A 13587-nucleotide genomic window follows, 5' to 3' on the forward strand; every position below is an offset into this window, starting at 1 on the left:
GGGGCCGGGCAGCGGCCGGGGCGTCCCGCAGCCTCCTGGGGGCCGGGGGCCGCTGCCGGCCCTGCCCGGGGCTGGTGGGGTCAGGCAGCGCCCGGCGCTGAGCCCCGGCTGCCCCACAGCCCCGGCCCGGCCCCGCAGCTGCCCACAGGCCCCCAGCCCGTGCTCCCGGTGCCGCAGCTCTGCGCCTGGGGCTGCCGCTGCCCCCCACAGAGAAACCTCCTGAAACCCTGACCTCCTTGTTTTCCTGTCCTGGAAACCGGGGATACAAAAGGATCTGTAATTGGTCCTGCATCACCTGGCAAATTTTGAGGATTAGATGGTGCTGAACATTCCAAATCCTCACAATTCATTCTTTTCCTCCTCCTTTACATCATCCTTTTTCATACCACATAGACTCCTCTTGCTGCTCCTTGCCTTAACCAGATTGCTGCACACTCCCCTTCACCCAATCCCTTCCCAGCACACCAACACCATCCATCCCCTGTTGTCCAAATCCCTTCTCCACTTCCCTTATTGCCCCTCTGGGTATCCGTGTCCTTAATTACCTCTGGGGGAATGTGCAATCTACCTCAACATTATCCACTTTTTTATCACCTATGATAATAATGCCTCTGTTAAGTCTTTGTTCTTTTTCTGGAGGGTCAGGAATTGGCAGGACCTTGGCTGAGCAGGAGTCACGTCAAATAATAACATTTTCTGAGACTGATGGTTTCTCCTGTCACTTCCTTATCTACAAGTCCCTTCCTCTATCTCAAAGGAGATTCACACCATTATTTTGTAGACACTTTCATCTCATTCTTTTCAATATGATGGGAAAAGGGGGGAGAAGCCTTAAAAGGGCATTTAGGACACTAAAACTGTGAGGGACAGGGGAGGGTCAGCCCTAAGCTGAGCCAGAGGGGAGCTGGGATTTAGAGGGGATGACAGACAAAGGATAGGAGAGGTGGATAACGGGAGGGGGGGACAGCAGCAAAGGGGTTCCCATGGTGTTCCCTTTGTGTCCCCATCACTCAGTCCCTGGAGCGATTCCCCAGGGCTGTGGGAGGGGATGGATCCGCGCTGGGCGGTTCCCCAAACTCCCTGTCCATCCTTGGGGAGCTCCTTGGGCTGGTTCCCCCCACCCAGCAGCCGGTGATGCTTTTTCAGCTGTGGGGCAGAGGGGGGTGGGAAAGGGGGATCTGGGTTGGTCATGAAGGAGGAGGGGAGGGGGAGAGGAGAAGGAGGAGCAGGAAGAGGAGCAGAAGGAGAAGCACAAGTTTCCATCCTGCTGGTGACTGGGTGGGGGAGCTCGCCCCAAATGTATCAGGGAGTCCTCCAGAGGGGTTCTTCTGGGGGAAGTGTTTGGAGTTGGCAGATTCCAGAGGTCCCTGGGAGGCCTTGTGGTTCTCTGGGGGAGGGAAAGTTTGAATCTTGCAGGACCTGAAAGCTGAATCACAGATTCCACTTTGGGGGGATATTTGGCGATCCCCAAGATGATCACCAGGTACTGGTGGAAGGAGCGCATCAGTCTTGGGCCCCCCCAGGAGAGTGGTGGAGGGGAACTGCAGGACCCCTGGAGTGGTGAGAGTGGAGAGGGGCAATCCCATAGCTGTTGGACCCACAGCATCCTGAAGGGGGGAGGAGAAGATTCTGGAGTTGGGGGACTCCTGGGATCCATGTGTCACAACCCAGGACATCCCTCTGGCTGTCCTGAGCAGCCAAGACCCCTGCCAGGGGTCTCAGAGACCCTGGCACAGAGCCCAGATGCCCCTGTGGTTTTGATTATGACCCATGGAGCAAGTTACCAACCTTAGATGAAGATCAGCAGGCCACAACAGTTGAAGTTGAATGTAGTGAAGTTATCACGGGGTGGAAAAGTTGATTTTGGGATTTTTAATATGGGGGTTCAGGAGGCAAGTGTGGGTGTGTCCAGCCTTTCTACTACTTCTTCTTGGCCTCCATCTTCCGCTGTGATGTTGGCACTTTTAGATTGGTTTAGAGTAGAAGCTCGCTGTCTAACATAGGTGATAGGTATTGGAAAGTTATTGTAAACATTGTATACGTAGTTTTTAGTATAAAGACATACTAGTATAAAGACATACTAGTATAAAGACATAACGCCGCTCTGTGGGCAGGCAGAGTGCCTGGAACTGTCCTGCTGAGCTGACCTCGGCAGGCCAGGAGAAAATTTTTTATAGATAAAATAAGCAACCTTGAGATTGAGAAATGAAGAGCCCTGACTCCTTCAAGCACCGGGCTGGGAAAAAAGACTTTCGAATTTTTCTCGGGGTCACTCTGACCAGCTAGAGATCCCGACATCCATGGAACCCTCTAATAGGGAGTCAGGGGAGAAGGGACCACTGGGACCCTCAAATACCCTGGGTCATCTGTAAGCAAGACCCCAGGATAGAGGAGCCACAGGAACCCGATCAGCCAAAGGAAGGGAAACCCCAAAACCCAGAGTGGAGAAACAAGAGAGGTGAATCTCCTGTGAGGATTTTTTTGGGGGCTGAGCCTTTGTGTTTTGGAGATTTTTATGGACACATAATATCTGGTCACTTTCTGAGAGGAACTTGGGTAGGAGGAACCCCAGCCTAAGGTGTTCACCTCTTCTTCCTCCCCCCAGACCAAGATTTGTCCTTCCCAATCCTTGGGCCAATGGAGGAGAAGGAAGAGCCCCAGAGATGCAGCATGAGGAGGGGCTGCAAACCCAGCCCAGGGAGCTGCAAGAAGGAAAAACCCCCTATGTGCCAGAAAGGTGGTGTGAGGTCCAGCCAGAGCTCAGAGCTGGTGGAGAAGCCCCACAAGTGCTTGGAATGTGGGAAGGGCTTCAGCCGCAACTCCCACCTGCTCCGGCACCGGATGATCCACACTGGAGAACAGGTGGAAGAACCCTACAAGTGTGGGGAATGTGAGAAGACCTTCAGAGACAGCTCCAACCTGATCCGGCACCTGAGGATCCACACTGGGGAACGGCCCTATGAGTGTTATTTGTGTAAGAAGAGCTTCAGACAGAGCTGCAGCCTGATGGAACACCGGAGGATCCACACTGGGGAAAAGCCCTATGAGTGCTTGGACTGTGGGAAGAGCTTCGGGTGGCACTCCGACCTGATCCGGCACCGGAGGACCCACACTGGTGAGAGGCCCTACGAGTGTTCCGAGTGTGGGAAGAGGTTTCGGAGCAAGTCCCACGTCCTCCTGCATCAGCGCACTCACACAGACGAGAGGCCCTTCCGCTGCCCCGACTGCGGGAAGGGCTTCAACCGCAACTCCCACCTCACCCTGCACCGGCGCACCCACACCGGGGAGAGGCCCTACGAGTGTGGGGAGTGTGGGAAGAGCTTCTCCAGCAGCTCTGGCTTGACTCAACACCAACGGACGCACCAGTAAGGGAAGCCCTGCGAGTGTTCCAAGTGCAGGAAGAGCTTCGTGAACTGCTTCAACTCCATCCCCTGTGGAGACTCAGGGGCCTGCCAGTGGGGCTGTAACGCCTCAGTTCTGGAGGGGCAGAAACAAGCAAGGAGAAACACTCCTCTGAGGTTAGGGTTAGAGGAGCCTCCCTCCCATAGGCCTCTGCAGACACATGTAATGTGCTAAATTTCATTGGTTTATCCAGTTGACATTACCCCTGTTCAGCCCCTTTTTATTATATTTGTATCCCCCTAGAATGTTCTTCCCTCGCCTGATTACATTGGCCCCAGTTTGCTGCAGTGTTCCGTTCTTGTTATCCCATTGGTTCCCCTAGTTTACTGCCCTTCCTCTGCACCACTTTTCCCTGTTTCCATTGGTTCTTGGCCTTCAAGTCCGCCCCTTTTTCCATATTTAACCCTGTGTCCCCAACCCCTCTGGGTCTTTTCCCTGGGCCCTCTTCCTGCCAATAAAGGGCTTTCAGATCTCCAAAGAAAGACCTGTCCCTCCCCTCCTTTGCCAGCTCCTTTAGCAAGCGTGCTCCAGGCCCTGAAAGCGCAGGTTGCTCTCTGGGACTCGTTGAAGCGCGCTGCTTCAGCTCCCATGGGAGGATCCACAGTGGATGGTCCCCAGTGACCCCCATTGGGAAGAGCTCTGGTGACCCCTGTTCTGCATAATCTCCATTTTGTGGGGGGAAGGTGTTGGAGAGATTTCTTTCCCTTCTCCTTGTCCTGCTGTGATTTGGTTGGTAGTAAATTCACTCCCTGTACCCAGGCTGGGTCTGTTTTGCCTGTGCTGGTGCTCATGATGGGATGTCTCCCGGTGGTTCTCTGCACTCCTGGCCCTTTCCTTGTATTTCCTCTCCCTGTGCCTTTGCAGAAGGCAAGGACGGAGCAGTTTTGGTGGCTCCCAGCATTCTGGCAGGACCAGCCCAGCTCCGGGGTTCTGAGGAGCTTGTGGGGCTCCCCTGTTTGTGGGACATCCCGGCTGGAGAAGGGTGTCCCCCTTGCTGCAGCCCCAGCCCTCAGGCAGCGCTCAGCCAAGCAGAGAATGCCCTCACCTGGGGCCTCATTTATGGGCACACCTGAGCCCCTGGACAATTCAATACCCATCTTGGAGTTCACCTGAGTTCCTGAATATCCATTTTTAGAGCTGTTTTGGGTTTGCACAGCCTGTTTTTTGTAGCGGGGGTGCTCCAGGGGTGGGTTCTGAGAGAAGCTATGGAAGCTTCCTCAATGTCCAGCAGAGCCAATCCCTGGTGGTTCCAAAGATGGAGGTGCTGGATGCAGAGACCCCCCCCCACAGCCCCTGGACATCTGTTGAGGGTTTCTTGCAGAACTGTGGGCGTGTGCACAACCCAGCCTTCATTGAGACTGAGCAGGAGGTCGCAGTGGCCTTAAGGACACGAAAGAGGAAGAGCGTACTCAGGAGTAAACGAGTCCAGGATGGAAGGCAGGGTATGAAGACAGAACTAAAAGCCACAGCAGAGCGCATGAAGAAAGAAAACTAAACAATTAGCTGACAGCTTGAGACGCATGCACAGACCCAATCATGTATTCACTTACGGTGCGTGAACAGTAGAACATGGTATAAATGTGACTTATTTGAGCAATAAATCGGCTCCACTTGATCACATTGATCATGGTGTGATGTCCCATTTTTGACCCTCCACAGACATCCATGGGGATGCAGAGATCCTCACACTCCCAGTGCTTCTCACTTCATTCCCTGCCCCTCCCAGTGTCCTCCATCTGTCCCTGTCCAGTGCCTTCCAGTTCTCATCCAGGTCATCCAAGTCTCAATCTATTTTGCTTAGTTCAGTCCCCGTCCCTTCCTGTTCAAGCCCAGTCCCTAGGATTCCCTCCATCCCTCCCAGTCCATTTCCAGTTCATTCTCAGTTAACTTAGATCTGCCTCTGCCCCCTCAGTGCTCCCCAACCTGCTCCACTCACGCTTAGTGCCACCCCATTCCATTCCCAGTCCCTCTTAGTGCCACAACAGCCCTGCACCCTCTTTCTCCCCACGCCCCCCGTGTCTCCCTGCTCTCTCCCAGTGCCCCCCAGCGTGTCTACCTCACTGGTGCCCTGGAGCTCCCAGGCCAGCCCCAGCTGCCTACTCTGCTCTGTGATGGATTTTTCACCTTGCACAGGTGCAGCTGGGATGGTTCCAGGGCCAGCAGGAGCTCTTGGGGCACGTGCTGACCCCTAATGTGGTCCCCAATGGTGACTGGACCCACCAGCTCCTGGTGCTGCTGGAAACCTCCCCTGGTGTGGGGTCACCTCCACCTGCCACTGTGGACACCCTGGGGGGGCATTCCCTGGTTTTTAGGAGACGCAAGAAGCTTCACTCAAAAAGCTGTTAGACCCCATTGACTCCTTCCCCGTTCCTATTTCTGTTCCATGTCCCTGAGCCCCTCCTTGTTGGGCGGGCCAAGGAAACCAGACCCGGCCCATGGTGGGGGTCTTTGTTCTCACGACCCGGCCCCGCCGTGCTGCGAGTGTCTTGGCAACAGGAGGGACCAAACTCGTAAAGTTTCTCTGAGGGCACGAGAACTCCGTGGTCACAAACCAGGTTCTCCATATCCTAAAAGTGACTCTCTCTCTCCCCGCAAATCAAGTGCTGATGTCTACAGACATTTCTTCCTAAAGTCAAGGTCCCCCCAGTCGGGCTGTGCCTGCCAGAAGGGCTTCCCCAGCCCTCGCCTTTAAGGCTGGGGGGCCAAACTCGGCCGGAAAAGACCGAGCCTCCACCTAGGGAGACGCAGGAAAGGGGAAAGCAGGCGGCAGTGTCCCGTTTCAGCGGCTGGACTCCGCTGGGTCCTAAAGGCTGTCCGCGGCTTCTCCCGCCTGTCCCGCGAAGGATCCGGACACGCTTCTGGGAGGATTCGGCAGATTCTTCTGTGCTCGGTCTGGCCGCCAACTCCGCCCAAATTCAGGGTCCTGGTTCTGCAGTCCAGGCTACAGCACACGTCTGCGGTCACCACTTATCGAATCAAAGGCCCCCCCAAAAAGGAGAGGAATGATTCATCTGACTGCATGGATATCAGAAGGCTAATTAATTACTTTATTATACTATATTGTTCTATACAATATACATTATATCTAAACTGAATCTGCCAAGCAGTCACTCTGCACACAACTGCACTTCACTGCACTCATCCCGTGACTGTCAGCTGACAGTCCCAACTCACACACACGCTTGGCCCTGATAGGTCTAGGAAACAAAACACCATCACTTTGGATAAACAGTCTCCATGTTACATTCTACTTTTGCACAACACAGGCACAGCAAATGAGAATTATGGTTTTTTTCTCTGATGTTCAGAGAATGTGAAACCCAGAAATATTCTTGGGAAGAATTGTGCCTTGCTTTTCTCTGTGAAAAGAAATGTGGCAACAGTTGGTCTTACCCTTCCTTATACCATTAATATACACACACCAGCTACACCTTTCAACCATAGACACAGCCTCCTGTCAGGCACCCCCATGTTCCAGCATGGCTTCTCCAGCGGCTGCGGGTGAATCATTGCATCCCCATGAATCTCTGCATGCAGCATCTCCATCATTCAGGCACCAGGGATTGACTCTGTGGGACATGAGGAAGCTTCCAGCAGCTTTTCTCAAACCCAGCCCTGAAACCTCCCTGCTAACAAAACCTGCATGCCCAAAACAGCTCCAAAAATGGGGTCCGAGATATCCAGGAGCTCAGGTTAACCCAAAATGGGGATGGAGATTTCGAGGGGCTCAGGTGTGCTCAAAAATGAGGCCACATCTGAGGGTGTTCTCTGCCTGGCTGAGCTCTGCCTGAGGGCTGGGGCTGCAGCAAGGGGGTACACCCTCCTCCAGCGGGTTCCAGTTTGTGTCCCCGCAAACAGGGAACATCCACAAACCCCTTTGATCATCCAGGGCTCGGCTGACCCTGCCTGGAAGCTGGAAGCCACAAAAACTGCTTTGTGCCTGCCCTCTGCAGCTGCACAGGGAGAGGAAACACAAAGGCGAAGCCCAGGAGCTCAGAAAAGGAAGGGGAGAAGTCCCATCCTGAGCACCTGCACAGGCAAAACAGACCCAGCCTGGGCACAGGGAGTGAATTTATTGCCAACCAAATCACAGCAGCAAGGAGAAAGCAAAGAAACCTCTCCAACACCTTCTCTGCACTCAATAGGGATCACACGGATCAGGGATCATCAGGGCTCTGCCCAGTGGGGGTCACTGGGGATCATCCAGCGCGGATCCTCCCACGGAGGATGAAACTGGAGCAGCGCACAAAGCTCTTCCCACACTCGGGACACTCGCAGGGCTTCCCTCAGTGGCGCCTCCGTTGGTGTTGGGTCAAGTGAGAGCTCTGTGAGAAGCTCTTCCCACACTGGGGACACCTGCAGGGACTCTCCCTGGTGTGGATGCACTGGCGGGTGACGAGCTGGGAGCTCGGGCTGAAGCCGTTCCCACACTCCCCACACTCACAGCGCCATTGCCCGGTGTGGATCTGGTTGACCTTGATGAGGTGGGAGTTCTTACTGGAAGCTCTGCCCAAATTCCAAGAACTTGTGGGGCCATTCCCTGAGGTGGACCCTATGATGGGTGACCAGGTCAGACTTCCATATGAAGCCCTTCCCACATCCCAGGCCCCAGCAGGGATGTTCCTTGCTTTGGATCTCCTGGTGCCGGATCAGGTGGGAGCTCTGGCTGGAGCTCATTCCACATTCCAAGCACTTGTAGGGTGTCTCAGCTTGAGAGATGATTTAAAAGAGGACACTCTGGGGTGAGTGTTGTCCCCTCTACAGGGTTCCAGTAATCTCTTTCCACCAACAGGAAATGAAGGTTCATAGATGAAACTGAAAAAACCTCCAACAGTTTATTAACAAACAGAATGCCCACAAGGCATGAACAAAAAACCATTAAAAAACATTAATAGACATTGAGTTGTCAGCCCTTAGCCCCCCCCCACACCCTGGTACAAAAGACCCAAAATGCCAGAGAAATCCCCGCTCACAGCACGGGCTACAGGCGGCACCGGTTTCTCCCGCAGGGAAAAGCCAACCATGGGCTGTCCCAAGGCGATGCGAGCCCGGGGCTCGCCCGGCGTTGCGCTCCTCCCCAGCCGCGCTCCGCGGGCGCGGTCCCGGCGGGTGGAGCGGCGGCGCCGCAGCCTCGGGCTGTTTTCTCTCCCGGCCCGGCCCGGCCCGGCCCGGCTCGCAGCGGCTTCGGGCGGCAGCGGCGCCGCTCCGCTCCTGCCCGCGGGGCCCCGGGCTCCGGCACAGCCGCTGCTCAGCGCCCCGGGCACTCCCAGGCTCGCGCTGCAGCCTCTCCCGGCCGAGGAAAGGGAAAATCCATTCGTTGCCTGGCCCGAAAAAGCTTTTCAGCCACACAGAAAACCACGGGGCGCAGAGAGAGCCGCGGAAAAGCCGCGCAGCGAGGCTTCGAAATGCCCGCGCAGCGAACAAGGAGCTGCTCCCGCCCCCGCTCCCGCACACGGCCCGTCCCGGCTGCCGGGGGTTAAAGACACAATAGCCACTCTTTGGGCACAAAGCCGAGGAGCACGGAATGTGCCGTCACAGCAACTCACTGCGAGACAACTGCATACACAATAATCACAGGTCTCCATCTATCTATAAAAGCACGTACTGAACTCGGGATACAGCAATGTGCACCAGGACAGGAGCGGAGAGGCTGAACGGACACCAGGGGAGATGGGGAATGTACGGACAGAGGAAACCCTCCAAGGGCTTTAACCTGATTCCCAGCTTTTCCGTGTTTCAAGGGCTTTGACTGCTGGATTTGAAAGAACTGGGATCTCACAGTGAAAAGCAGAGCAGTCAGAACCAGACACTGCTGTTGGAGTCCCAGTCTGGACTTGTCACATCTCAGGTTTGAAAATACATTGAATAAAAAACTCCAATACCCACAACCTTTCCCAGCCCATCCCTCCGGATATATAACAAAAAGTGATTAATCTCATTTTAAAGGGAGAAAATATTGTAAAATGAATGTAAAAATGTTTCCTCATAGAAACTCACATTGAGAAAATACAGAATAATGAAGTGTGTCTAGCAACACGTGCTGTCGTTTTCAGGTGTCTCAGGCTCAGAGTCAGCTCCGAGCCGGGCTCTGTTCCCCAGGTGCCCGAGCCCGGGCCAGCTCCGAGCAGCCTCTCCCGGCTCTCCAGCGCGGCTCTCCCCGGCCGTGCCCGGGCAACCCCTCGGTGTTTCCGTGGTGCCGCTGCCCCGCTCGGCTCCCCGTGCCCTGCCAATGGCCGGGGCTGCGCTCGGTGCCCCCGGGTGTCCCTGAGCAGGGCAGGGCCGAGCCCCGGTGCCCGGCAGAGCCCCGAGGGTCCCCCTGGGCCCCGGCCTCCCCGGGACACGGAGCCACGGCCCGCAGGGCCCCGGCGCGTCCGGCCGGGCCATTCCCGCTGCCCCGGCAGCCCGGGCTGCGGCCCCGGGCTCGGCAGGGCGGCGCTGCGGCTGTCGCTGGAACCCGGCCAGAGCCTGCCCGGGGCCCCGGGCACCGCAGGGGCTGCAAGGCCACAAGGCCGCGGCTGCTCCCGGCCCCTTCCAGGCTGTCCCTCGGCTGCTGGGTGCCGGCTGTGGCCCTTGTGAAACCCTCGGGGATGTGGGACATTGTGGGGCAGTCAGGAACGAGAGTTGTAGGAGTGTCAGGGGGTAGGACGGTCGGAAGGGGCAGAGACGAGAGATCTCTGCAGCCAGGTCTGGAACTTGTGGTTTATTGCAAAGGGCCTGGGTGCAGGGCCCTGCTGGGAGCTGCCAGGCACAGCTGGAGCAGCCCCGAGAGAAGAGAGGGGTAGAGAGGGTGAGAGGGTGAGAGAGTAAGAGAGGCAAGAGAGTAAAAGGGGTAAGAGACCAAGGATCCCGTTACAATACAATCAATCTTCTTCTGTGTTGAATATACTGATTCTCACTAACCAATCTAGTACAAGATACAAATCCTATAGCATTTACATACAGCCTATAAGAATCATTACATTACCACAATGTGTTACATTTTAAACCCTAAAACCTCCTCTTTGGACCCCTTCTGCCAAGCTGGCAGGGTCTGCTCTGACCCTTGGAGCTGTCTGCAAGCAGAGGGTATTGTTTCATCAAAAGGGGATTACCTTCAGCCGGCCACACCATTGTTTTCCCGTTGTTCAGTAACTGAGGGATCTCAAAGCTTGCTTTCATTTCAATCTCGCTTATAGTTTCTGTATTCTCAAAATCTTTTGCCAGACAATCATATTTTATGTTTAGTCTTCCCCAAGAAGAGTGTTTGAGATTGCTTAAAAATCAGTGGCAAAGGCATGAGTAAAAGTCAGATTTAATGTTTAGCAACAAAGCACAATCAATTCATTGGCCAGAGTCACTCTACTGCCTACAAGACAGCTAAGGCACCAGGGAAAACAAGCAACAACAAACCCAAACAAAATCCAGTCAATCAAAACAGAAATGAACTGAGAAACTCTCCAAGACAGTGTGAGTGGAGGCATGCTGTGCTAAGGGCATGGGACAAAAGAAAGTTTGGACAGGGATTAAAAGGAACGAGGCCTAAAAGTTAACAACACTGAGCAGCACTTCAAATTCTACCTTAATTTATAACCTAACTTATACCTTAGGGCTAGCAATTCAACACAGCAATAACACTCAGCACTTAACCTAACTTACAGCTATAACTTCCACATTCTATTCAGCAACTGAACTGAAAAACAACACTTCACTTATAACTTATGTTTAACAACTGAGCAAAAGAACAATACTTAGCAGCATTTAAGTAAGTTCAGAACAATAACTGAACCTTGCTTACAGGCCTAACTTAGATATCCAAGGTACTTACACATCCAAGAAAGCATTATTTCTCCCTGATTTCCTATGGCACATGTGCAGGAGCACACACACAAACAGAAACAGTCAGTGCAAGCAAGCTACCTATGAAAAATTCCCCTCAGAGGTCACTGAAATCCTCCCTCCAGATGCTTTTGCATCTTCTGCTGGATGAAGGTTGAGGCCTTGAGGAGTGAAGGTATCAGCCAGGACACGTTTCAGTGATCCTGCAGGCAGAGCAAACCCGAGGGCATGATCCAGCATGATCCCCAGGGTTTGCTGGCTCTGAGAGGCCCCCTCAGAGGGAGACTGAGGGTCACAGCCCACAGTGGCCCAGGACAGCTCACAGGGTCTCCTTTTGGACCACTATTGCTAGGGCCACAAGAGAGTGGGCTTCAGTCACAAGGGTGTTTCATCCCAGCCACAGCTTGGCTTGGCACTTCCTCTAAATGTGTGAGAAAGGAATGTTGTGCCATTCAGGCAAGAGGAACATTTTCCAAGGCTGGCCATAAGGAAAACAGGAGCCTTTTAGCAGTTCCTGAGTTTGTTGTTTTGAGAGGGTTCACATAGTTCCCACAGCCTTTCATTTGAATTCAGTCCCGATGCAAGTCCTCCTGGGAGCAGGGGAGCAGGGGAGCAGGGAAGTGGTTCCCGACAGGAATGGGTGAGATGGAAAGGGGTACAAATACAGAGTATGACGGTGAGAGATACAAATACATGGTAAAATAGTAACATCTAACAGCAGCAACTAAAGGCAAGTCTTAGAATTCTAGCATTCCAGGTTTAACAACAGACTAACACGGGGTACAAATACAGAGTATGACAAGGAGAGATACGAATACAGGGTAAAATAGTAACATTTAGCAACGGCAACTGAAGGCAAGTCCTAGAACTCCAACATTCAATGTATAGCAACAGACCAACATTTCAAATTAAGACCTTATCAATTTCATTAACATCAACTACCAATTACTACTCTGAAAAGGAGCTCTCATCTCCAGGATTTCATTCCTCACACAAGCACTTGTGTGGCTTCTCCCTGCCATGGGGCTTCTCCACCTGCTCTGAGCTCTGCCTGGATCTCCGGCCGCCTTCCCGGCTCAGGGGGGCTCTTTCCTCCTCACCCCTCCCTGGGCTGGGTTTGCAGCCCCTCCTCGTGAGGCATCTCCGGGGCTTTTCCTCCTCCTCCATCCGGCCACAGCTTGGGAATGACAAACCCTGATTTGAGAGGCAAAACAAGGGGTTAGCACCTTGGGATGGGGACTCCTCCCGCTTCCCCTCCTTCCTAATCCCGCCTCCTTCTCTTCCCTCTGGTCCTTCTCCTGTTCCTTCCTCGGCACTCCTCCTCCTCCTCCATCCCTTCCCCTGCTCCCCCCGGGCCTGGCGCGTACCCTTGGCCCCTCATATCCCAACGCCGTCACTTCCCGCGGGAGGAGCCGGGATGGAGCCGAGGCAGGTCGGGCTGGGGCCGGCCTGGCAACTGGGGAATCATCAGCGCCCAGCGCTGTTTTAATAAAAAATGTTCACCGCCTTCTCTGACTGGCTGCTTTCCGCAGATTTCTTTTTCGGTAGAATTTTTCTGTGGCATTTGGGGGTCCTTGGGGCCTATGGGGCGACTTAGGAGGGTCCTGGCGCCTTTTGGGGTTCGCTGGGTGCCCCGCTGGGGTTCATATCAAGGCCCCCCCCGAGCGGGGACACACAGGGGTCCCCATTCCCGATCCATCCCGGGGTCAGTTCTGCCACTCCCAATCTCGAGCCCCCCGCGGGGTCCCCCCAAGTCCCTCCGCAGTGCCCCCATAAACTGGACTGGGTTTAACTGGGAAGCTTTATTGGGAGCACTGGGGGCAGGCACTGGGCGCGGGCAGAGCGCCAGCGGGGCTGGGGGGGACACGGGACCCCCCCAAAATCAGCGGAGCGGGGACGGAGCGGGGACGGAGCGGGGGGTCCCGGCCGGGCCCGAGCCCACGGGGAGGGGCTGCGGCCGCCGCCGGCTCAGGAGCTCTGTGGGCACAGAAAAGGGGGTGACACCGGGCTGGGGGCCCCGGCGGGAGCGCACACACCCCGGGGGATGGGGGACACGACCCGCGGGACCCGCCCTGACCTTCTTGGGCAGGTGAAAGCCGACATGAGGACAAAGCGCGGGCGCTGGGCCCGGGGGGAGCACGAGAAGAGATGGAGCAGAAGGAGGTGGGAAGACAAAGGAGCTTGAGAAGGGCCGGGATGAGAGGAAGAGGAGAAGGAGGCGGGATTAGCAACGGGAGGACGAGTGGGAGGAAAGACGGAGGAGGAGCGGGTGGAAGAGGAGGGAGAGAGGAAGAGGAGGAGCAGGAAGAGGAGGAGGAAGCCGAGGAGAAAGAAGAAGGTTCGCGGCGTGCTCCCCGCTCAGTGCGCGGC

At 55.0% G+C, this 13587-nt stretch overlaps 1 pseudogene; it reads left to right on the plus strand.

Annotated features, from left to right (window-relative positions):
• LOC128945469 (zinc finger protein 208-like) overlaps positions 1-13587 on the plus strand; it is a 304103-nt pseudogene that overhangs the window by 195331 nt on the left and 95185 nt on the right.

This window comes from Melozone crissalis, unplaced genomic scaffold, assembly GCF_028551555.1.
Source record: "Melozone crissalis strain CALT ecotype California unplaced genomic scaffold, PUWL_Pcris_2 ptg000066l_1, whole genome shotgun sequence".
Lineage (NCBI taxonomy): Eukaryota > Metazoa > Chordata > Aves > Passeriformes > Passerellidae > Melozone > Melozone crissalis.